The following is a 22,268-nucleotide window of genomic DNA, read 5'->3' as shown; positions in this document are numbered from 1 at the left end:
GATGGGCTTTAAACCCGCCCGGCCCCGCCCGCCGCCGCCACCGCCGCCGCCGCCGCTGCCTCAGCCTCCGCCTCCGCCGCCTCCGCCTCCTCCCCCTCCCCCGGTCGCTTTTCCTGCTCCTCCTCCCGCCGCCGCCGCCGCCCGGACCGCTCGGGGGCGCCAGCGCGGGCGGGGCCGCGGCCTGGACGCAGGGCGGGGCGCGGGGGGCGCGGGGCCGGAGCTCCCGGAGGCCGCTGCTGCTGCCGAGGGCCGGCGCGGGGAGCTGGGGACCCGCAGCCGGGCGGGGGCGCCGGGACGCCTCGTCCCGCCCCCGGGACCCCCGGACGCGGGACCCCGACCACCCAGGCTGGGGCGTCCGCGAAACACACATCGGACCTGTCCTGGAAGGCAATTTGCAAGCGAATTCTTTGAAACTCAAGAAGGAACTGTGCGGCCTCGATCCTACGTCCCGGGCGTAGCGAGAGGACAGGACGGAGGAGAGGTGGCTGCACGAGCTGTGCCGTGGGCTGCGGTCCCTCCCGGGACCGGGAAACCTGGGGTCGAGTGTCCGCTCGCCGCCAGCCGGGTCTGGAGCCTAGACTCTCTCATAGCCACGGTTTCCCTATCTGAGTGCCAGCACCAGAGCGCGGGTGGAGTGGGAGGCCCTGCATATTTTCTTAATGCCACCGGGCCTCAAAGTCCTTATCTTTGAAATGGGCTAATAAGCCCGCCTCCGGAGTGATGTCCTGGGGGTTAAATGAGGTGTTACTTGCAACATAAAACAACTGGTAAGAAGGAACCCCTGAATTAGTGGAAACCATTGTCATTAATATGATTATTAATCTCTACTGAATCAAAATTATAATACAAATAGGATGATAATAATTATGTCTTTCTGGGATTTGATGTTATAAAAGCAGCCGCAGTAACGGCTTACCTTTACTGAGCATGCGTTTTGTGCCCAACTTTCACTAATCCTCTTATTTAACCCTCTGAACTTGTTACTAGGAGATGCCCACTGCACAGACTAGGAAACCAAATCTCCCAGAGGTTAGATAACTTGCCGCCGGTCAAGTAACTGGTAAGTGCAGAATAAGGATTCTGCCAAAACCCTTTAGGGCACTTTTTATAGCTCTTGTTTTTCCCACCTTTGGCCTGATTTATCCATGAAAGTTCATCCTTTCTTGTAACTGAAATAAGCCTCCAGAAAATATCTCCCCATTGGTCCAAGTTCAGAAAACCCCAAGGATGAAAATCTAGAGGGAATAATGGGAAGGAGCTTAGTTTCTGGAAGAACCAAACTGAGCACAAAGACTCCTGTTGTAGACAAAGGATCCAGAGCAAATTAAAGAAGAGTAAGAAAGAGTTGGGCCACTTCTCGAACGTTGTATGAGCTTTGACTCTTACAGCTTTGCCAAAGGCTCCAATGAGCAAGGAGAGCCTGCACCAGCCGGAAAGGCTGATACTCAGCGGGCTTTAACAGATATTTGAAAAGCACTTTATGCATAGACATTTTTTCCTGAATCATTTGTAGGTAAGTTCCACACCCTATTATAACCCCTTACCCCTGTATATTTTGATATGTCTTTCCTACGAGTAGGGATGTTATCTTACATAATCACAGTACAGTTACCAAATTCGTAGCTTTATATTGATAAAATATGTGTATCTATTCTTGGTCCATATTCCAGTTTTGCCAGTTGGTCTGACCATGTCTTTTATAGTATTTCTTTCCCCTCCATCCCAAGCTCCTCCACTGTAGGGTCAGGTATCGTATTTAGCTGTCTGAAAACGTATGGGTTTTCAAACATTACTCTTCACTGAGAAGGGATGAAAATAAATGTCCTCAAGTGTTTTCATGGTGACAGCAACCCCCAGAATTCCTAGGACAGGCCCTCATTCCCCACATTTCCCAGCTCCGCGTAGACCTTGCATGGTCCTTCTGGGCAGGGCCCACTCAGCACCACTACGTGATCCAAGTTCATGAACTTGTCACTCTGGTGGTGGCTGTAGAAGCTGCAGCTGTCCCCTGTGTGGCGACCCGGGCCAGCCGATCCCGTGGGCAGACTGCAGCTTAGTGCCTTCTCCTGCTGCAAATTCTAAACGCCCCCGGGGCCGCGTGCTCCTGTTCGGTAAGATGGAAGCCGCCACCGTACGGTACAGCCACGTGGGATGCACATTACCCTGGAGAACCAGCCACGCGGTGTGGCTTTGGGCTCAAGAGCTTCACTTGAGGGAAATGCACTGGTAGCAGTTAGGCGTCAGGACAGAAAACGGGATTTCGTGATCATGAGGAGTTCAATTATCCAAGGATGTGCTGGAGGCTCCTTCAGCTGGAAGTAGAGAATTTGATAGACTAATTATAATTAGGAAGGAATTGATTAATACCTTCTCCCCTGTTGGCTGTGGGCATGGGACAAGGATAACCAGGTGCCATCCCAGCAGGGGCAGTGCCTGGCGCTCAGTGGGCGCTCTGGGGGAATGTCATCCGTCGCTGGGAAGCCAAATCCTGCAGGTGAATGCATCAGCAGAGCAAATGAATGGAGGACACGAATGCTGCGCCCTGGGGCCCGGGCTCCGGCTCAAACATTGCCAACGGCCTTGATGAAGGAAAAGAGAATGAGGTGAATGGCACCCTGACAGTGAAATGCTCTGGCCAGAGTGGCCCGGCCTCACTCCCGCTCCTGTGGGGGGAGGCCAGGCCTATGGCCCCACTGGACACAGGCGGGTGCACCAGGCAGGGAGTGCTGGAAACCGGTGGTCAGCGGTAAGGACTGGTGGGGGCGGGACCCACCTGCAGTCAGAATAAGAAATACAGGCTGCCCCTGGCATACAGAGGTGGGGAGCCTGGCAGCATTCCAGGAAGACTTCCTAGAGGCAGCAGTGCCCCAGCGAGTCCCAGAGTATCCAAGATGGTCAGTTCCACAAAGAGGGACCCAAAGAAAAGGCCTCTCAGATGGAGGGAGACTTCCGGGCCCTACCAGAGCCAAGAAGGAACTTACCAAGTAGTTGCATTTCATCATAAAATACCAGGCCAGAGCAAACGAGGGCGTCAGGAGGCTTGACGAGACACCAGGATGCAAAGGTAAGAAGGGACTTCATCATGCTCTGGCGTTTCTGCTTTATCCCAAAGGTGGTGGGAGGGTCTGATCTGTCTGTTTGGGGTCCACCGGCACAGTTTCCCCCCATGTGGAACTGTCCATAGTCCCCCAATACCCACACCCTTCTTTGGCCCCTACACAGCAATTGATGACACTTGGCCCAAGGTGTGTGTTTGCTGGTGGGTGGAAGGACGGGCCAGCCAGATGTCTGCACCTAGGATCCGCAGGGGGTCTGGCCCCAGAGACCAGGTGAGGAACAACTGACTGCTCCAGGCTTAGTCTGTGAAGGGAGAGGCTGAAAGTCAGCCCCAGACAGACACCCTCTTTCTCCTGTCTCCCTGAGCCCGGGCTCCTGTACCTCTTGTGTCAAATTTCCATGAAACCCATTTTCCTTATGATGTCTTAATATAGAAAACTCTCCTTTTCCTGAGGAAGCTTGAATCAGATGACTTTACAACCAGGTAGTCACCTGAAGGATGTTTCTTAAGTCTGGTTTTTATTGAGATTCAATTTGCCTTCAGAAAAATTCGTATTTTGCAGCGTTTTGTAAAGGTATACGGTTGTGTTACCATGACATCGGTGAAGATGTAGAACAATTTCATCTCCCGCAAAGGTTCCCTCGTGCCCCTTCCCCACACCCAGAAGCCACTGAGCTGCTTTCTGTCCTAACGATTTGCCTTTTCAAGATGGTCACATGAATGGAATCACACAGTATGCAGCCTTTGGATTCATCCATGTCGATCCGTGAACCAACAGCTTGTTCCTTTTCAATGTTCCTCAATTTGTTCATCCATTCACTAGCTGATGGACATTTGGGCTAGTCCCAGTTTGGGACAATTATGAATAAAAAGGCTATGTGGGTTTTTCTGGGAACGTAAGTAGGAGCGAGATCTCGGGGTCAAATGAAATGTGTTTAAGTTTGTAAGAAATTGACAGGCTGTTTTCAAAGTGACTGTGCCATTTGCATCTGCACCAAAAAACATGTGTTTCAGTTGTTCTGTGTCTTGATCAGCACTTGGTGTTGTCAGCCTTTTTAATTTTAGCCATCCTGACTGGTGTGTAATGATGTCTCATTCTGATTTTAATTCACGTTTTCCTCACGGCAGATAACATGGAGCACTTCTTCATGTGCTTACTTGCTATACATTTACATTCTTTTCTGAAGTACAGATCTCTGGCCCATTTTTTTTTTACAGTTTGTTTTCTTATCATTGAGTTCTGAGCATTCTTTATATATTCTGCATACCTGGACTTTAGCAGATATGTGTTTTGCAAATATATTCTCCCAGACTTTTTCATTTTTTAACAGTATCTTTCAAAGAACAGAAGTTTTTCATTTTTTGGGTAAAAGTTATCAATTTATCCTTTTGCATTTTTTTTGTATCCCATCTAAGAAATTCTTCCCTAACCCAGGGTTGCAACAAGTTTCTCCTATGTTTTCTCCTAGAAGTTTTACAGTTTTTAAGCTTTAAGTTTTATGAGTTAGTTTTTATAGATGACGGGAGGTGCGGGTCAAGGTTTTGTCTTGTTTTGCATACAGATGTCTACCTGCTCCACTGGGTGACTTGCAAGACTTGGAGGATCCCAGCTGTGTCCTGGCTCCACCTGGCTTCACTGTGGTGCCAGGAGACCTGCTGGGGGGCTTCTGCTGGTGGCCTGTGACGGAGAGGACAAGAGGTTCTCTTGGAGGCAGGCATTTGAAGGCCGTGGGTGGGGCTGGAGGTTCCTGGCAGAGCGGAAGAGGAGCTGGGGAGGGAGAGGAAGTGCAGGAAACTCCCGCAGGCAGCCGAGCACGAGCTGACTGTGGTCAATGCATTTTTGGTGGGCTTGGGAGAGGAGAGAAAGGGGGTGGTCTCTACTGTGCTTAAAATGTTTAGAATAGGGTTAAAAGCCTGAATCTTTTGCCTAAAATCACAGTCTTAGCGTGCCTTGAAAACTCAGCACAGACAGCAAAAGCGGTCCCCGTTCCCAAGTGGCAGCCATTTCCGGGGCCCCCGAGCCTGGCTGCGGGGCGTGTAGGTTCCCCCCCGGGCTGCTTTGCCGCTTTGCCAAGGCCATGGCCCTGCCGCGGGGGAGAGCGCAAAGCCGCGGGTCCACCGAGCTGCCTGGGAATCCTGCTTCCATCGGTGTCTCGTGGCTGTGGAGAAAGCCGTAGATGCCCTCCCGTGAGCCACACATTTCCTCCAGGCTGAGTTTCTCAGGCAGCCCCTCTGGCGGCGGTGGACACCACGGGCAGCAGTGAGCACGGTGCCCGGCTCGCAGAGAGGGCAGCTCTGCTGATCCATCAGCGTGGCCTGTGGCTGGCATGGACAGGCAGCCTTTGCACCCCACCTCCCGTGCTCATTCTGAGTCATCTCCATCTTAGCTGAAAGAATGCCGCGCCCCTCAGGATGCTCTGGGCTGCAGGGAACAGAGCAGGGCCTGCCACCATCATCATGACCCGGGCCCTGGTCACCCTTGACGTAGAGGTCACGGTGCCTCTGGTGTAGAGGTCTAGCTCTGGACATTGCTGCTCCTTATAGCTGTGTTCACATGCAGGACAGGGACACTTCTCCCTTGCCTCCTTCCAGAGGCTCCAGGAGGTTTCTTCTCATGTGGCCAGAATATGGTCTCGGGCCCACGCCCTAGCAGCAAAAGGTAAAAAGGTGAGTGAGCGTCAGGCACTTTTAACCTAACAAGAAAGAAGGTTCAGAAGGGTGGCTGGTAAATGGACAGCCAGCCACCTCTAGACAAAAGGACGTGGCCCTTGTGGCAGTGGAAAGCCAAGACCCCACCTCCTGTAGAAGAAGAGTCCTGGGAATTAGGATCTGGGGGATGACATACAGTTCTGAATCCCTAAGTATGCTAACTCATGCTTCTAAATCAGGAGCTCCTTTTCAACTACTTAAAACAAAAGTCAAGTCAGCCCCTTCACTGAATTAGAAGTTAATTAACCACTAATAGTGTACAAACTTTCCTTAATGAAATAGATTTTCAGCCCAGTACACTTTATGGTTTTAATAACCAAGGTTCAAGAGCTAATAGGAGAATCTAAAATAAGAACAGAACTATTTAATTGGTGAAATTGATCTAGAGCGATGGAAGATTTTGTATTCGCAAGCGTAGCTGGTGTGGTGTGTGAGAAGGGTAGTGACTGTGATTTTAAGGCAGCATCTTTTTTTTTTAATATATTTATTTTATTTATTTTATTTTTGGCTGCGTTGGGTCTTCATTGCTGTGTGCGGGCTTTCTCTAGTTGCGGCGAGCGGGGGCTACTCTTCATTGTGATGTGCGGGCTTCTCACTGCGGTGGCTTCTCTTGCTGCGGAGCACGGGCTGTAGGCGCGCGGGCTCAATAGTTGTGGCTCATGGGCTCAGTAGTTGTGGCTCGCGGGCTTAGTTACTCCGTGACATGTGGGATCTTCCCAGACCAGGGCTCGAGCCCGTGTCCCCTCCATTGGCAGGCGGATTCTTAACCACTGCACCACCCGGGAAGCCCTGAAGCAGCATCTTAATGTTTAAATTGCTAAAACCAGAAACCCCTTCAGTTAGTCATTCTTTAAGAGGATTAATCTGCCAGCAAGTGGTGTGAGACTCACAGAAAATAGAACAACTAATCCTGGAGATGCAGCTGATAAGCATCCCACAACCAGCCCTCGCTGTTGAAGAAGAAACCCCACCCAGGCGGACAGGGATCAGGGGAGTGTGGGCGACCATCCTGGGGCCGGTGCTTCTGCTGGGCACGTGTGCAGGTGTCAGCTGCACAGAGGAGAATCGTGTTTTATGATAACGTGCGAAGTCTTTCTTCTTTGTGCAGAGGTGTCACCCAGGACCATTATTGTTTAGAACTCATAAGATTTAAAGATTGAGGGACTCTGTGATAGATTTTTCCAGGAGAAACTCAGTATTTCCTCTTCTTCTTCCCCTTACCTTTTATTTCATCTTCTCCTCCTTTTTCGTTGTCCTCAAAACAAGCCCTGTTTCTTAAGCAGCTGCCTCACCCCAGGCAGGCGAGAACTATGAGGCATACCTCACACTATACACCATACTTTATATGTATATATATATACCTATTTCAGTTAATCCTAGCAATACATTTTGAGGTAAATATTATCCTTCCAATCTTTCTTTTCACATTTAATAAGTGTTTATTTAGTGGTTTACGGTGCTATTTTTTTCTATTGAAGTGTAGTTGATTTACAATGTTTCAGGTGTACAGCAAAATGATTTAGTTAAACATATATATATATATATTCTTTTCCATTATGGTTTATTACAAGATATTGAATATAGTTCCCTTTGCTATACAGTAGGTCCTTGTTGTTTATCTATTTTATATAGTAGCTTGCACCTGTTAAACCCAAACTCCTAATTTATCCCTCCCCCACCCCCAACCTTTCCCCTTTGGTAACCATAAGTTTATTTTCTATGTCTGTGAGTCTGTTTCTGTTTTGTAAATAAGTTCACTTGTATTATGTTTTTAGATTCCACATATAAGTGATATCATATAGTATTTGTTTTTCTCTTTCTGACCTACTTCACTTAGTATAATAATCTCTTGTACATCCATGTTGCTGCAAGTGGCATTATTTCATTCTTTTTTATGGCTGAGTAATATTCCATGATATATATGTACCACATCTTTTTTTTTTTTTTTTTTTTTGCCACATCTTCTTTATCCATTCACCTGTTGATGGACATTTAGGTTGCTTCCAGGTCATGGCTATTGTAGATAGTGCTGCTATGAACATTAGGGTGCATGTATCTTTTAGAATTAGAGTTTCTCTGGATATATGCCCAGGAATGGGATTGCTGGATCATAAGATACCTCTATTTCTAGCTTTTTAAGGAACCTCCATACTGTTTTCCATAGTGGCCGTACCTGTTCAGAGAGCTGACTCAGGGAAGCTAGCTGACTTCTCAAGGTCACCTAGCCAGTAAATGACAGCTCTAGGGTTTAAAGCCACACTTTTCTCACCCAAGTCCCACCCCTGTCCACCTTTCCCAGCTGTGTCCACTGTCATTTCTCATCATTTTATTATTTTCCACATAATGGGTTATTTAAATGTGTGACCTAGTGAGATTTCTTTGGGTAAAATTCTGCAATTAGATTTCAATATAGTGAACTTCTCTCCCTTCAGGAAAAGGGCTGTCATCTGTGTTGGGGATCATAAAACGTGATCTCCTTTCTTTGTGGCCCTGAGTCCAGTGCGGAGGAAGATAGGACATCTTTTTTTATTCAAGTTCGGGATTTTGACCTGCAAAGCTCCCCCCGCACCAGCTTTTAGGGAGTTTGAGAACTTGGCCTGGATGCCAGCTTGAGAATTCTGACCATCTGAGACCAGAGGCACCCACAGGTGGGCAGACCCAGAAATAGGCCATGGGAGGAGCCATCCCTAGAGAAGACAGAAGGCGGCTGGAGCAAATGCAGCCAGGTAGCAAACCCGAAAGTCCACAGGAGGTAGGACTCTTGCAAGTGGGTGACCCTCCTGATGATGAGATGCCAGGTGGCATTTGAGCATCCATCGTAGGGCAAGGGGATGGAGGTGGCTGCCAGGTGCAGTCACTGGCAGAAGTCCATGGCAGGTCCTCAGTGCCCGGCCAAGGACCAGACAGGGCTTCGGTCCAGCAGGGAGTGAGTTGGGAAGTCAAGAGCTGTGGGTAAAATGCAGATGCCCCAAGGCCAGAAAACCTGGACACACATCTACGCGAGGTCTGTGTCCTGAGCTCCTCCATGGGGCCCCTTCAGGTGTCCCTTTGGACAAAACCACATGGGGGGTCCTTTCTCTGTGGGCCACGGGTTGTGAACAGGAAAGCAGGGTGTCCCCATCGCTCTGGCAGCCCTCCTGGCTCCAGGGGGCCGGCTGAGGAGGAAGCCCGCCCGTGGACCTCCCAGTGGAGCAGCGGAGGGAACGCAGCCGTGAAGTCCTCTTGGACCACCCAGCCCTGGGCTTCTGGTCCCAAGAGCCAGCGCATGTCCTCACCGTGGAGATTTCCAACTGCTGTTTTTCTTCACAGCTCCAAGCACCATGAGGGATAGAGATGCCCACTCAGAGGGCGCAGAGAAGACACCCACTAAAGAGAAGCAGCATCACAGCGGCACCTTTCTGCCCAGAAGCCTCTGCTCTTCTGTCCTGGCAGCAAAGCTACTCCAGACCTTCACGCGTAAGGTAGGGCTCCAGGATCACATCATCTACGGAGCACACTCCCTGCCCAGGGATTGCGTGGGAAGCTGCACACGCCGGCCGGGCTGGAAAAGGACCAGCCCTCTCCTGAGACTCAGGGCTGTCACCTTATCCCCCAGATCCTGTGGGAAAACTCTGGCTGCAACAGAGCCGAGGTGCTTCCAGAAGATGCCCTTGGCATTCTGCTATGCTCTATTTGTATCGTCTTTGAAAAAGGTATAGAAGATGCACAATAACACTTTGCTTTGGGGAACTTTCTAGGGAATAAGGTCACCCACATCTGTTGCTGGCATCCGAATCACATGTCCCAGAGCATGCCAAATGCCCTCACTAACTGCAAAAGACACCTACGCAGGGCCCCCACCCCACCCAAGAGTTGGCGCTGTCGCTGAACCCACGTTAGGGTCTTTCGAGGATGGTGTGCCCATTCCAACAACACAGAGGACAGCTCCTTCCAGAAAAGCCGCTGAGAGCTGTTATGGTGACGAGCACAGATTTCACGTAATTGGGGCCTTGGGCAGCTCACCCAATCGCACTGAGTCTCGGTGTCCCAGACATAAGGCAGGATCGCTCACAGTGGGATGAAATTGATTAGATAAAGCACCTAGAGTCCCCAATCAGGTCCCGACCCAGGGCGTGTGCTGCATCGGTGCGTTTATTGGAACTGTTACCTGCGAGGCACCGCGGTGATGCTCAGATCAGCCACACCTGAAGCAGGCGCCATCCTGCTCTGGTGCTTGCTGTGGCACTTCCTCGGCCCTCTTTCCCCACCTGGAACCTGGGGGAAGTAATAGCACACAGGTGGGGAGCCGTCAGTAAATGCTGGGCATCCACACAGCCCCCAAGAACATTACTCTTTGTGCTTCTCCTGCCAGAAGGATGGCCCGACCTGGTACAAGCCTTGCTGCCTTCCTTCTGGGGGAAGAAGAGACTTTGAACAACACTCATGAGTCAGATGACAGTGTTCACAAAAGCACTTCTCTGCCTCCTGCCTGGGGCAAGACGGCCTGTGGCATCCCTGCCCTCTTGTGTTCACAGGTCCTCCGAAGGGCCTGCAGGGCCGCCTGTGAGTTGAGCCCTCTGACCCCTCCTCCCCTGAGGGGTGCTCACACAGCCCTGGAGACACCAGTCCAGACAGACACGGGAGGGAGTGGCTGGTAGAGATGTGCTGAGGAAAGGAAAAGAGAAAGCGGATGCTGGTCAGCACCGAGCGTCTCTTTTTATAGCCTCCTGTGAAAGAAGAGCTTTCCTTTCATGTGAATTTCCCTGATATTCACAAGTTTACAGGAACAGTTGAAAATGTCAACTATTTATATAACCTTTTGCCTTTTCCCAAGCATCATGATGTGCGTGTCTCCATCTCCACGTGCTGGGAGGGAGTTTGCAGTTTTCTTCCAAGCTGCTTGCAGGCATCGCCCCTCCCCAGGCTCCTCTTGGGGTCTGGGGAGGGGGCATTTCAGCCCTTTCCGATTTTTTTTGCTGCTGTGAACAGCACTGCAATAAACACCTTTGGGCAAGCTGCTTTTTTTTTTTTTTTAATTCCTTTACATATCTCTTAGAATATTGCAGTCTGCCTTCCCTTCCTTGGCTCATCAGGAGGTTCACTTACGTCACCCAGGAGAGGCTGCTCTGGGGATGGGCCGGGAGTAGGAGGAAGGGGCAGCTCTGGACGCCCTGGCCTCTCCCTGCCCTCCCGCCTGCTGGCCAGCACCTGCCCCGCAGTGTCTGCTTCTCCTGACCGGGCCTCCTTCAGGTTGTCACGGCTCCGTCAGCGCTGGCCGATAAATCACCCTACAGCCCCTCTTCCATTGCCAGCAGCCCCTTCTGAGATGCCATGGTTCATACTCATAGGCGAGGAGTTGCATCATCTACACAAGGCTGCAGGTCCTGGGAGGGGGTGTGACGGGGCAGGCTGGCCGTAGAGAGCACCACATTTAGTTTGCTTTTGTCTCCAAAGGAATTTCACAGGCCACTCACGCAACTCAGCATCCAGAAACCATCAGCATCTTCTTGCCTCACGATTTTCTGGGCGCTGACTTGGACTGGGAGAGAGGTTTTCCCGTGGCCTCGCCTGGGGTCAGTCCTGCAGCTGTGGTCAGAGGGCAGGTTGGCTCCCAGCTGGAATATAAGGTGTGATTATGGAATAAGGAGAGTTTTTTACTTCCCCTCCACCTAAACAGAGCCCCTTGGCCCCATGTGTGCTGACCCTCAGAACACTCCTCTCCACCAGAGGCCTTTAGGACACGTTCTTAATTAAGGCCAGCCTCAGCCCTCTGCGGGGCACGCCTTGGCTTCTTTATGGCCTGCATCCTCGCTGCCACCTTCTCGTCCCTTGTTCTTCTAGGTTCTAGCACTGCCCCCTCCCCCAGAAACCAAGGCTGAGGACCTCAAGGGAGGGTGCTGGGCTGGCCCGGGACTGAGAGCCTCCAGGAAGGTCACCCACAGGCCAGACTAGGTGTGAGCTCAGGGTGGGCCTTATGAAGAGAACTTGAGCAAGTACATGGACGCCTGACCTGTCCACAGGCTAAGTGCTGTCAAAGCTCATGTGAACATGGTAAATGCAAACTAGGGAGGATAGACTGTCAAGGTGTGTGTCTGGGAGGGATAGACAGAGAGGGAGGGAGAGAGAAAGGAGGGAAAGGGAAGGGGAGTAGCCGGTAGTGGGGAGTGGCGGAAGGAGGGAGGGGAGAACAGGAGGATGAGGTTGTCTGGCTCTCCGGGCAGCCGTCCTCCTTTTCTTTTCTTCTTTTCTTTAAATTAATTTTTATTGGAGTATAGTTGCTTTATAATGTTGTGTTACTTTCTGCTCTACAGCAAAGTGAATCAGTTATACGTATACATAGATCTGCTCTTTTTTGGATTTCCTTCCCATTTAGGTCACCACAGAGCGCTGAGTAGAGGTCCCTGTGCTCTACAGTAGGTTCTTATTAGTTATCTATTTTATACATAGTATCAATAGTATATATATGTCAATCCCAATCTCCCAATTCATCCCACCCTCCTTCCCCCCTTGATAATCATAAGTTTGATCTCTACATCTGTGTCTGTATTTCTTTCTTGCAAATAAGTTCATCTGTACCATTTTACTAGATTCCACATATAAGTGATATTATATGATATTTGTCTTTGTCTGACTTACTTCACTCTGTATGACAGTCTCTAGGTCCATCCATGTCTCTGCAAATGACACTATTTTGTTCCTTTTTATGGCTGAGTAATATTCCACTGTATATAGGTAGCACATCTTCTTTATCCATTCATCTGTTGATGGACATTTAGGTTGCTTCCTTGTCTTGACTATTGTAAATAGTGCTGCTATGAACACTGGAGTGCATGTATCTTTTTGAATTAGAGTTTTCTTTGGTTTATGCCCAGGAGTGGGACTGCAGGATCATATGGTAACTCCATGTTTCGTTTTTTAAGGAACCTCCACACTGTTCTCCATAGTGGCTGCACTAACTTACATTCCCACCAACAGTGTAGGAGGGTGCCCTTTTCTCCATGCCCTCTCCAGCGTTTATTGTTTGTAGATTTTTTGATGATGGCCATTCTGACTAGAGTGAGGTGATACCTCATTGTAGTTTTGGTTTGCATTTCTCTAATCATTAGCAAAGCGGAGCATCTTCTCTTGTGTTTGTTGGCCGTCTCCATCCTCCTTTTCTCAGTCTCCCATCCGCCTCCACGACTCCCCTTTTTCACCGACTGGCCGATGACTGCAGGGCAGCATGTCCTCAGCTGACTCACGTTCTCAACCCACAGACCTGTCTCGGCAGGTCCAGTAACGGAACTTGCCATTACGAGTGGGGGGACCCGAACTGCTCCCCACTTTCTTCTCACGGGCTGGAGCGCCGTCCCTGCCTCCCCAGTTGCCTGGCAAGACACAGAGGGATCCGCCGCAGCTACGCCGAGCAGAGCTCTGAGTGTAGTCCCCTGGCGAGCAGTGTCTGCACCTCCTGCAAGCCTGTTAGAAATGCAGATTCTGGGCCTCACCCCGGCCGACTGGATCAGACCCTAGGGGTGGGCAAGCCTGGCATGCCGGCCTTAAGGAACCACTGGCTTAGAGGCAGGAAGACTCCATACAGACACTCCGGATCTTGACGCCAAAGCTTTGTGCCCCCTTGTTTTTACTCTTACCAGTGGGTCCTTGCTTTCTGTCCATCAGACCACAGGGGCCCCTTGGTTCCTCTCACTGTTTATACCTGTGCTTTCTGTGTCCAGCGTGGAGTGGGGCTCACGTGCGTTTTGTTGAAACGAGCTGCTGTCGTGGCATTGATTCCATGAGCAGCCCAGTGTCAGAGATGTCCTGATGGATGAGAAGAATGGGACCAGTCTCCAGGCCCCCCTTTGGTGGAGCTACTGCTGAAGGAAGGAGATGTCAGCTGGCTCCCTGCAGCCCCCACCTCCTGGGTGCTCAGTGCATTTCCTGCTACAGATTCTGTTGAGTAAAATCGCCTCTGACATTTATTTAAACCACATTTACACCCATTTAAAAACGTTAGGTGTGCTGTGCGGGCTGTCTCGGCCCCAGAGGACATGACTGCGGGCGACAGCACTCAGCCCGGGATGGTGGCCCCTCAGCCCCCCACCTGGGCAGAGTCCCTGGAGCCTCTCCCACGCCCAGCTCTGCGGAAACGGCCCAAGGTGCCGTGGCAAGCAGAAGATGGCTTAGCGGAAATCTGTGTGATTTAGCTGTAACCAGATACTCTTGGCATCTCTCGACATTTTTCTTAGGTCACCATCATGCTAACTCATTTAGTGGACAGACACTGCTCACGCCGTGGGCTCTGATTCCTGAGATGAGGCCACGCCTCTCTCCCCTGCCCAGGGGTAGGGCCCCAGATGGTCACCTGACCCCCAGTAGCCAATCAGAGGCTAGTGGTGACTGATGAGGTAGCCTGGCACGACTGAGCGCCCACCTCCAGTTCCCGCCTGAGAGCATCTGTTTGGGAAATAAGGACACACTGACCCAGTTCACGGTGAGGTAGCAGCAAGACAAGGCCATGAGATCATACGTGAATCAGCAGTAGAAACCAAGTGATGGACAGCGGAAAATGGAGATTTGCTGGGAGGCCAAGGTACCCCAGGGAAAGGAGTCCCTGCTGACAGACGGACGGGGGACGTGAAGCACAGAGGCTCTTGGCTCTGCAGCGTCCCAGTGTGGGGCAGTGCACTGACTGAGCCTCCGTTCTATAAAACCAGAGGAAGCGGGCTAACCCAGGATCCGGTACCTAGGCTTCATATCACAAGTAGTTTTTTTTTTTTTTTTTTTTTTTTTTTTTTTTTGCGGTACGCGGGCCTCTCACTGCTGTGGCCTCTCCCGTTGCAGAGCACAGGCACCGGACGCGCAGGCTCAGCGGCCATGGCTCATGGGCCCAGCCGCTCCGCGGCATGTATCACAAGTATTTTTGAACACCAAGTACTTTCTTGTCATGTGTAGGAAAGGCAGTGCCACCGCCTGGGTTCAAATCTGACTTCTCCTTTCGAGCTGCTCAACCTTGGACAGGTGACTTCACTTCTCTGAACCAATGGTGACCAGTGCCTGGAGCAAAGATGTGCTCAGTTAAAATCTCTTCGAGGTCCTGGCCCTGTCAGCTGTGTCGCAATTCCCCAGTGTTACCCACAGGACTCCCGAAATCCAAGCAGCTTTGACTTAGCAATTCTTTAGTAGCTTGGGTTCAGTGAGGTAGAATGCATGAAAGGGCTTTGTAAACTGCGAAGTACTGCCTAAGTCGGTGTTTTCAAAGTGAGATTTCTCATCAGCAAGATCAGCATTGCTTGGGGGCCTGGGCCCTGCCCGGACCTCCTGACTGGGAACGGGGCAGTGATCTCTCTCTAAGGAGCCCTCCAGGAGTCTCATGGCGGCTCTCCCCAGACTTCAAAAGGAGCTGTAGGTTTTGTTTTGTGGGAATCAAATGTTCTGCAAAATATTTCACCAATTTCCTTGATAGTCAATATGACCTGGGGCAGTAGTGAAAAATAGGTTCTTTTTTTAATGAAGCATATATTATTTACAATATTATGTTAGGTTCAGGTGTATGGCATAGTGATTCAGTATTTTTACAGATTATACTCCATTAAAGTTATTATAAGAGAATGGCTATAATTCCCTGTGTCATACAATAGATCCTTGTTGCTTATCTATTTTATACATAGTAGTGTATCTCTTTTTCTTGTTTGTTTGTTTTTTTGCGGTACGCGGGCCTCTCACTGCTGTGGCCTCTCCCGTTGCGGAGCACAGTCTCCGGGCGCGCAGGCTCAGCGGCCATGGCTCACGGGCCCAGCCGCTCCGCGGCCTGTGGGATCTTCCCGGACCGGGGCACGAACCCGTGTGCCCTGCATCGGCAGGCGGGCTCTCAACCACTGCGCCACCAGGGAAGCCCAGTAGTTTGTTTCTCTTAATCCCATACCCCTAACTTCCCCTCCTCCTTTCCTTCTCCCCACTGGTAACCACTGGCTTGTTTTCTATGTCTGTGAGTCTGTTTCTGTTTTACTGTACACATCTGTTTGTATTATTTTTTGGATTCTACATCTAAGTGCTATCATACAGTATTTGCCTTTCTCTGTCGGACTTACTTCACTAAGTATAATATTCTCTAGGTCCATCCATGTTGTTGCAAATGGCATTATTTCATTCTTTTTTAGGGCTGAGTAATATTCCATTGTATATATGTACCACTCCTTCTTTATCCATTCATCTGTGGATGGGCACTTGGGTTGCTTCTGTGTCTTGGCTATTGTGAATAGTGTTGCTATGAACATTGGGGTGCATATATCTTTTCAAATTAGTATTTTCATTTTTTTCTGGACATATACCCAGGAATGGAATTCCTAGATCATATGGTAGTTCTAGTTTTATTTTTTTTGAGGAAACTCCATATTGTTTTCCATAGTGGCTACACCAATTTACATTCCCACCAGCAGTGTAGAAGTGTTTCTTTTTTTCTTTAAATTAATTTATTTATTTACATTTTATTTTTGTCTGCATTGGGTCTTTGTTGCAGCGAGTGGGGGCTACTCTTCGTTGCGGTGCACGGGCTTCTCATTGCGGTGGCTTCTCTTGTTGCAGAGCACGGGCTCTAGGTGCGTGGGCTTCAGCAGTTGTGGTGCGTGGGCTCAGTAGTTGTGGCTCGCGGGCTTTAGAGTGCAGGCTCAGTAGTTGTGGCGCACGGGCTTAGTTGCTCCACAGCATGTGGGATCTTCCCGGACTAGGGCTCGAACCCATGTCCCCTGCATTGTCAGGTGGATTCTTAACCACTGTGCCACCAGGGAAGTCCTGTAGGAGGGTTTCAATTTCTCCACATCCTCGCCAACATTTTTTATTTATCAACTTTTTGATGATAGCCATTCTGACAGGTGTGAGGTGATATTTCCTTGTTGTTTTGTTTGCATTTCTCTAATAATTACAGATGCTAAGCATCTTTCCATGTACCTGTTGGCCATCCATATATCATCTTTAAAAAAGTGTCTAATCAGGTCTTCTGCCCATTTTTTGATTGGGTTGTTTGTTTTTTTGTTATTGAGCTGTATGAACTGTTTATATATTTTGGATATTAACTCTTTGTTTGTCACATCATTTGAAAATATTTTCCCTCATTCTGTAGGTTGTCTTTACATTTTGTCAATGGTTTCCTATGCTGTGCAAGAGCTTTTAAGGTTAATTAGGTCCCATTTGTTTATTTTTGCTTTTATTTCTTTTGCATTAGGAGACAGATCAAAAAAAATATTGCTACAATTTATGTCAAAGGATGTTCTACCAATGTTCTCTTCTAGGAGTTTTATGGTTTCAGGTCTTTAATCCATTTTGAGTTTATTTTTGTGTATGGTGTGAGGAAATTGTTCTAATTTCATTCCTTTACATGTAGCTGTACAGTTTTCCCAGCACCACTTATTGAAAAGACCGTCTTTTCTCCATTGTATATCCTTGCCTCCTTTGTCGTAGATTAATTGACCATAGGTGTGTGGGTTTATTTCTGGGCTGTCTATCCTGTGCCATTGATCTATGTGTCTGTTTTTGGGCCTGCCATGCTGTGTTGATCACTGTGGCTTTGTAGGTAAAGTGTGGATTTTGGAGGGTGATACCTCCAGCTTTGTTCTTTTTTCTCAAGATTGCTTTGGCAATTCAGGGTCTTTTATGGTTCCATATGAATTTTAGGATTATATGTTCTAGTCCTGTGAAAAATGTCATGAGTAATTTGATAGGGATTGCATTAAATCTGTAGATGCCTTTGGGCAGTATGGCTGTTTTAACAATATTAATTGTTCCAGTCCAAGAGCATGGGACAGCTTTCAATTTCTTTGTATCATCTTCGGTTTCCTTCATCAGTGTTTTATAGTTTTCAGAGTATGGGTCTTGTACCTCCTTGGTCAAGTTTATTCCTGGGTATTTTATTCTTTTTGATGCAATTTTAAATGGGATTTTTAAAATTACTCTTTCTGATAACTCATTACTGGTGTATAGAAATGCAACAGGTTTCTCTCTGTGTTAATCTTGTATCCTGCAGCCTTGCTGATTCATTTCTCAGTTCTAGTAGTTTTTTGGTGTAGGCTTTAGGGTTTTCTATATATAGTATCACGTTGTCTGTAAATAGTGACAGTTTTACTTCTTCCCTCCATTTTGGATGCCTTTTATTTATTTTTCTTGTCTGATGGCTGTGGGTAGGACTTCCAATACAATGTTAAATAGAAGTGGTGAAGTGGGCACCCTTGTCTTGTTTCTGAATTTTCCTGAGGGAAGGCTTTCAGCTCTTCACCATTGAGTATGATGTTAACTGTGGGTTTGTCATAAATGGCCTTTATTATGTTGAGATATGTTCCCTCTGCACCCACTTTGATGAGAGTTTTTATCATGAAAGAGATGTTGAATTTTGTCAAATGTTTTTTTCTGCTTCTATTGAGATGATTATGTGATGTTTATCTTTCCTTTTGTTGAGGTGGTGTATCACAATGATTGATATGCAAATATGGAACCATCAGTTCAGATCAGTTGCAATAAATCCAACTTGATCATGGTTTATGATCCTTTTAAATATCATTGGATTTGGTTTGCTAATATTTTGTTGAGGATTTTTGTATCTGTATTCATTAAAAATATTGGCCTGTAATTTCATAATTTTGGTACCATCTTTGTCTGGTTTGGGTATCAGGGTAATGGTTGCCTTGTAGAATGAATTTGGAAGTGTTCTGAAGATGACACAAAGAAATTATTTTTCACAGCTTCATGTTTATCCCTTAACTGTTTATTGTAGTTATAATTGCTTTTATAATTTTTTGTCTTTAATCTTTGTGCTGGTTTCTCCGTTCTTCTTGGACCCCTAGCATGCAAATATTGGTATGCTTAATGTTTTCTCAGAGATCTCTTAAATTGCTTTCCATTTTTAAAATTTATCTTTCTGTCGGCTGTTCTGATTGGGTGATTTCCATTATTCTAGCTTCCAGATCACTCATGCATCCTTCTGTATCATTTATTCTGCTCTCATTCCTTCCAGTGTGTCTTTTTCTTCAGCTATTGAATTCTTCATTTCTTATGGAGTCTTTTTTATATTTCGAATTGGGTCTTTTTTATATTTTCTAGGTCCTTCCTAAAGTGTTCACTGTTTGCATCAATTTTTTTCCCTAATTCAGTTAACATTTTTATTAGCAAAGTTTTAAATTCTTTACCTTGTAAATTGTTTATTTCTGCTTCATTATTTATTTTTTCAGGGGTTATCTTTTCTCTTTCTCTTTCCCGTGAGACTATTTCCTCTGTCTCCTCATTTTGTTTAACTCTCTCTGCCTGTATGAATTTAGCTGAAACGGTTACCTACTGCGGTCTTGAAGGGGTGTTTTCACGGGGAAGCGTGCCTATACAGATTGCACGTGCCCAGTGCCTTTGGCGGGAGGGCTGGATTTCACCTGGACATCAGTCATGTTCTTCCTCGGGGTGTGCTGGCCACTCTCACCTTGGTAGGGGATGGGGCTGGGGATGAAGGGGCTAGAGCTAGAGCCAGGTGTGAGGTGGAACTTCCTCTCTGCTCAGTGGGTGTCACCGCCCTTTCAGGGGCAGGGTCTGATCCCAAGTTGCTGGAGCAGAAACCCTGAGGGTCAGGCACAGGCTGGCTCTGTTCCTTTTAAGTGTGCATGATCCCCCTCTTCCTGCATCAGGACCTTTGCCCCAGAGAAGAGGAGTGTTGAAGCAAGTGTGGCCCATGCACAGACGGAGGTCTGATGCACTCCCTGTGTAGGAGCCCAAGGCAACGCTCAGATGCAGCGTCGCGTGCAAGTCCCCTTTGTCCCTCACAGCTGGTCAGTGCCCCCAGCCTCTGCCACTTTCCCCCTGTTGTGGCGCCACATTCCCGGGCAGGTGGGACCTGCATGGACTCTCAGCGCGTATCTGTGTCAGGGCCACTGTCAGAGGTCTGGGCAGCTTCTGGGGCAGCGCCTGACAATGGCCACCAACACCCAGGCTCCATCCTGGGACTGGGTCACCTTGCGTCCCACTGTTGAGTCTTTTCCCCAGTCCTGGCTGCCCCAGGTCCAGTGCCACGCTGCGATGGGGAATGAGGGAGGCCAGAGCATTTGCTTGGCTTGGACTGAGGCACACAGTGAGGTGGTCACAGAGGCAGCCACTAGGGCAGACCTAAACCCACTAAACCCAGCAGCCACTAGAGCGGACCTGTCTCCACCCTGCCTCTGGGGTCAGCCAGCATGCTCGCTCCTCACAAGTGGAGTCCAGGCTCCCCACAGCCCTTCTATCTGTCCCCGTGGTCCTCCAGCCAGCCAAGGGGACTTGTCTCCCCCATGTAGGACCACAGTCTGTGGCTTGAGCCATTCACTCCCCAGGGAGGATCTCCACCCACGTAATCTCCCTTTTCGTCTGGGTCCCCTCCCAGGGACACAGGTCTTGATGTTTTTCTTCCCTTCCTACCAGATTACAGGTGTACCTTTCCTACAGTCTAGCTTGTACAGGAGTCATCCTGCCAGTTTCCAGTTAGTTTTCAGTGAGAATTATTCCATGTGTAGATGTATTTTGGATGTGTTTGTGAGGGGAGGTGAGCTCCGTGTCCTCTTACTCTGCCATTCTGATCCCTCCCCTAAAAATAGATTCTTGAACCCCACCCCAAACTGTGGAATTGGACCCCTCATTGTAGAGGCAAGGGACCCGTAGCCAGTGGCTGAGAAGATGACAACACGAATAAATATCCAACTGCGAAGAGCTCACTTCCAACTGGCTACCGGAGCCAGATTGCCCATCCACACCTCAAGGAGGATAAGGCAGTGGGAACCCCAGACCAGGTCCCCCCTCCCACACACACACATACTAAAAAACTCACAACCCTTGGCCCGGAGCCTAAGCCCTCAGGTGACCAGGGGCCACTTGTCCTTCTCTCAGGACGGGAAAGACAACAGGACTGCCCTCCGTCTTGTGCTACAGAAAGAAACAGAGATGCTTAAATACCCACCTGCAGCCTTGCAGCACCTCACTGCCAAGTTCCAGACCCTATGGGGCTGAACTCAGCGGCCCCAAACAAGAGAAGGACCTGGTACCTCCTGAGAGGAGAAGCTGGTGCCTCCCCTTTTGCTCCCCCCACACAGAGGAAGGCCCTGCCCTGATCCCTTGCTAGGAAATCCACTCTCCCGCTAACGAGGAGGCAAACATTCCTATACATTTACAGAAGTTGCTGTCCACGGGTTTACAAGATGATAGGCAAAAAGCTGTCCACCAAAGAGCTTCGGATACGTACGATGCCAAGCGTCCCTCAAAGCCTGGACCGGCATTCCGGTGTGACAGTGGGACCTGGCAGGACACTGTCCTGGGCCAGGGAGCAAGCCCTGCCTGACGCCCCTCACCACTGGTCAGCAGCACTTTCCTCTGCTGTAGCTGTGGTACGCACAACCGGCACTTCCCTCTCACCTACAGGGCCTGTTAGCAAAGTCTAAAAATGGCTCTGACATCATCGGTCGGTCTTGAAATCACACTGGCCGTTAGTGCGGGATGCATGCCTGGGGGCCTGTGTTCTGGCAGCCATATCACTGTCCAGGGAAGCAGTGTGTGCATGTGAAGAATGTGCTTCTGCTCTCCACCAACTGGGTCCTCTCGCGTTGATTCTTTGCTGTGTATGAGTCATATGAGAAGCTTGTTAAAATGAAAATTCTGGTTCAGTAGGTTTGGGGTAGGACCCGAGATTCTGAATTTCTAAAATTCTTGTGAACCACATGAGTAGCAATGACAAAAATCTCTATCCCTTTTCGCTAGAAGAAAAAAAACGAGGTTCAGAAACATTAGTGGACCTTCCCATAGTCTCTCAAAGCTCAGAAGGAAACCAGGATTTCCAACTAGCTCCCCAAGTCCAAGTGCAGGAAGACGTGGGTATGAGGTGGTAGGGCACCTCTCATGTCACTCCACGAAACTGCCCCCAGGGCACTCCAGTTCCTCTCCTGGCCTCTGGGCATGATTGTCCTGCCTTTTACATCTACATGTGTTATAAACCCCACAAGACATCTGTATTTGGAGGGATTTAAACAGTCAATTATATTTTAGAGACTTTTTAAAAACCAGAAAAAGAGATCTTTTGTTTACCCACACATTTGCATCTGATATCCTTTATACCTATGTGTAGATTTCCATTTGGTGTCATTTTCCTTCTGCCTGAAGGAAGGACATTTTTTTGTACTGTGAATCTGCTCTTGGAAAAATGGTGCCCATAGACTTGCTCAATGCAGGGTTGCCACAAAGCTTTAATTTGTAAAAAACGCAATATTTGTGAAACACAGTAAAGTGAAGCACAACAAAACAAAGTCGGCCTGTGTTTGTCTTTCTCTGTCTGATTTACTTCTGCGCGTTTCTGGCAAGCAGTCTACGGTCTGCTTTGCTTCTCTGTATGTGATGTGTTCTTTCTTCTCTTGCTGCGTTTAAGATTCTTTATTATTGGTTTTAAGCAATTTGATTATGATGTGTGTTGACCTAAAACAAATAGACTACAGTTATTTCTACAACATAAATGGGTTTACTTGAGATGAACAAAGAGTTGCAATTTGGGGTCTGCAAC

The 22,268-nt window shown here is 48.7% G+C and overlaps 1 long non-coding RNA gene across 2 annotated transcripts; it reads left to right on the top strand.

Annotated features, from left to right (window-relative positions):
- The first annotated feature begins 85 nt into the window (after nt 1-85).
- Nucleotides 86-11,902, top strand: LOC117195917 (uncharacterized). 2 transcript variants are annotated; one of them, XR_007479208.1, is made up of 3 exons: nt 86-5,725; nt 8,200-8,415; nt 9,077-11,902. It is a non-coding gene; the product is annotated as an uncharacterized LOC117195917 (long non-coding RNA). The 2 variants fall into 2 exon arrangements; XR_007479210.1 differs by having other exon boundaries at nt 8,200-9,459; nt 10,119-11,902.
- Nucleotides 11,903-22,268: the final 10,366 nt, after the last annotated feature.

The sequence above is a fragment of the Orcinus orca genome, chromosome 9 (assembly GCF_937001465.1).
Source record: "Orcinus orca chromosome 9, mOrcOrc1.1, whole genome shotgun sequence".
NCBI classification, from domain to species: domain Eukaryota; kingdom Metazoa; phylum Chordata; class Mammalia; order Artiodactyla; family Delphinidae; genus Orcinus; species Orcinus orca.
This window is presented reverse-complemented; position numbering and strand designations above follow the sequence as displayed.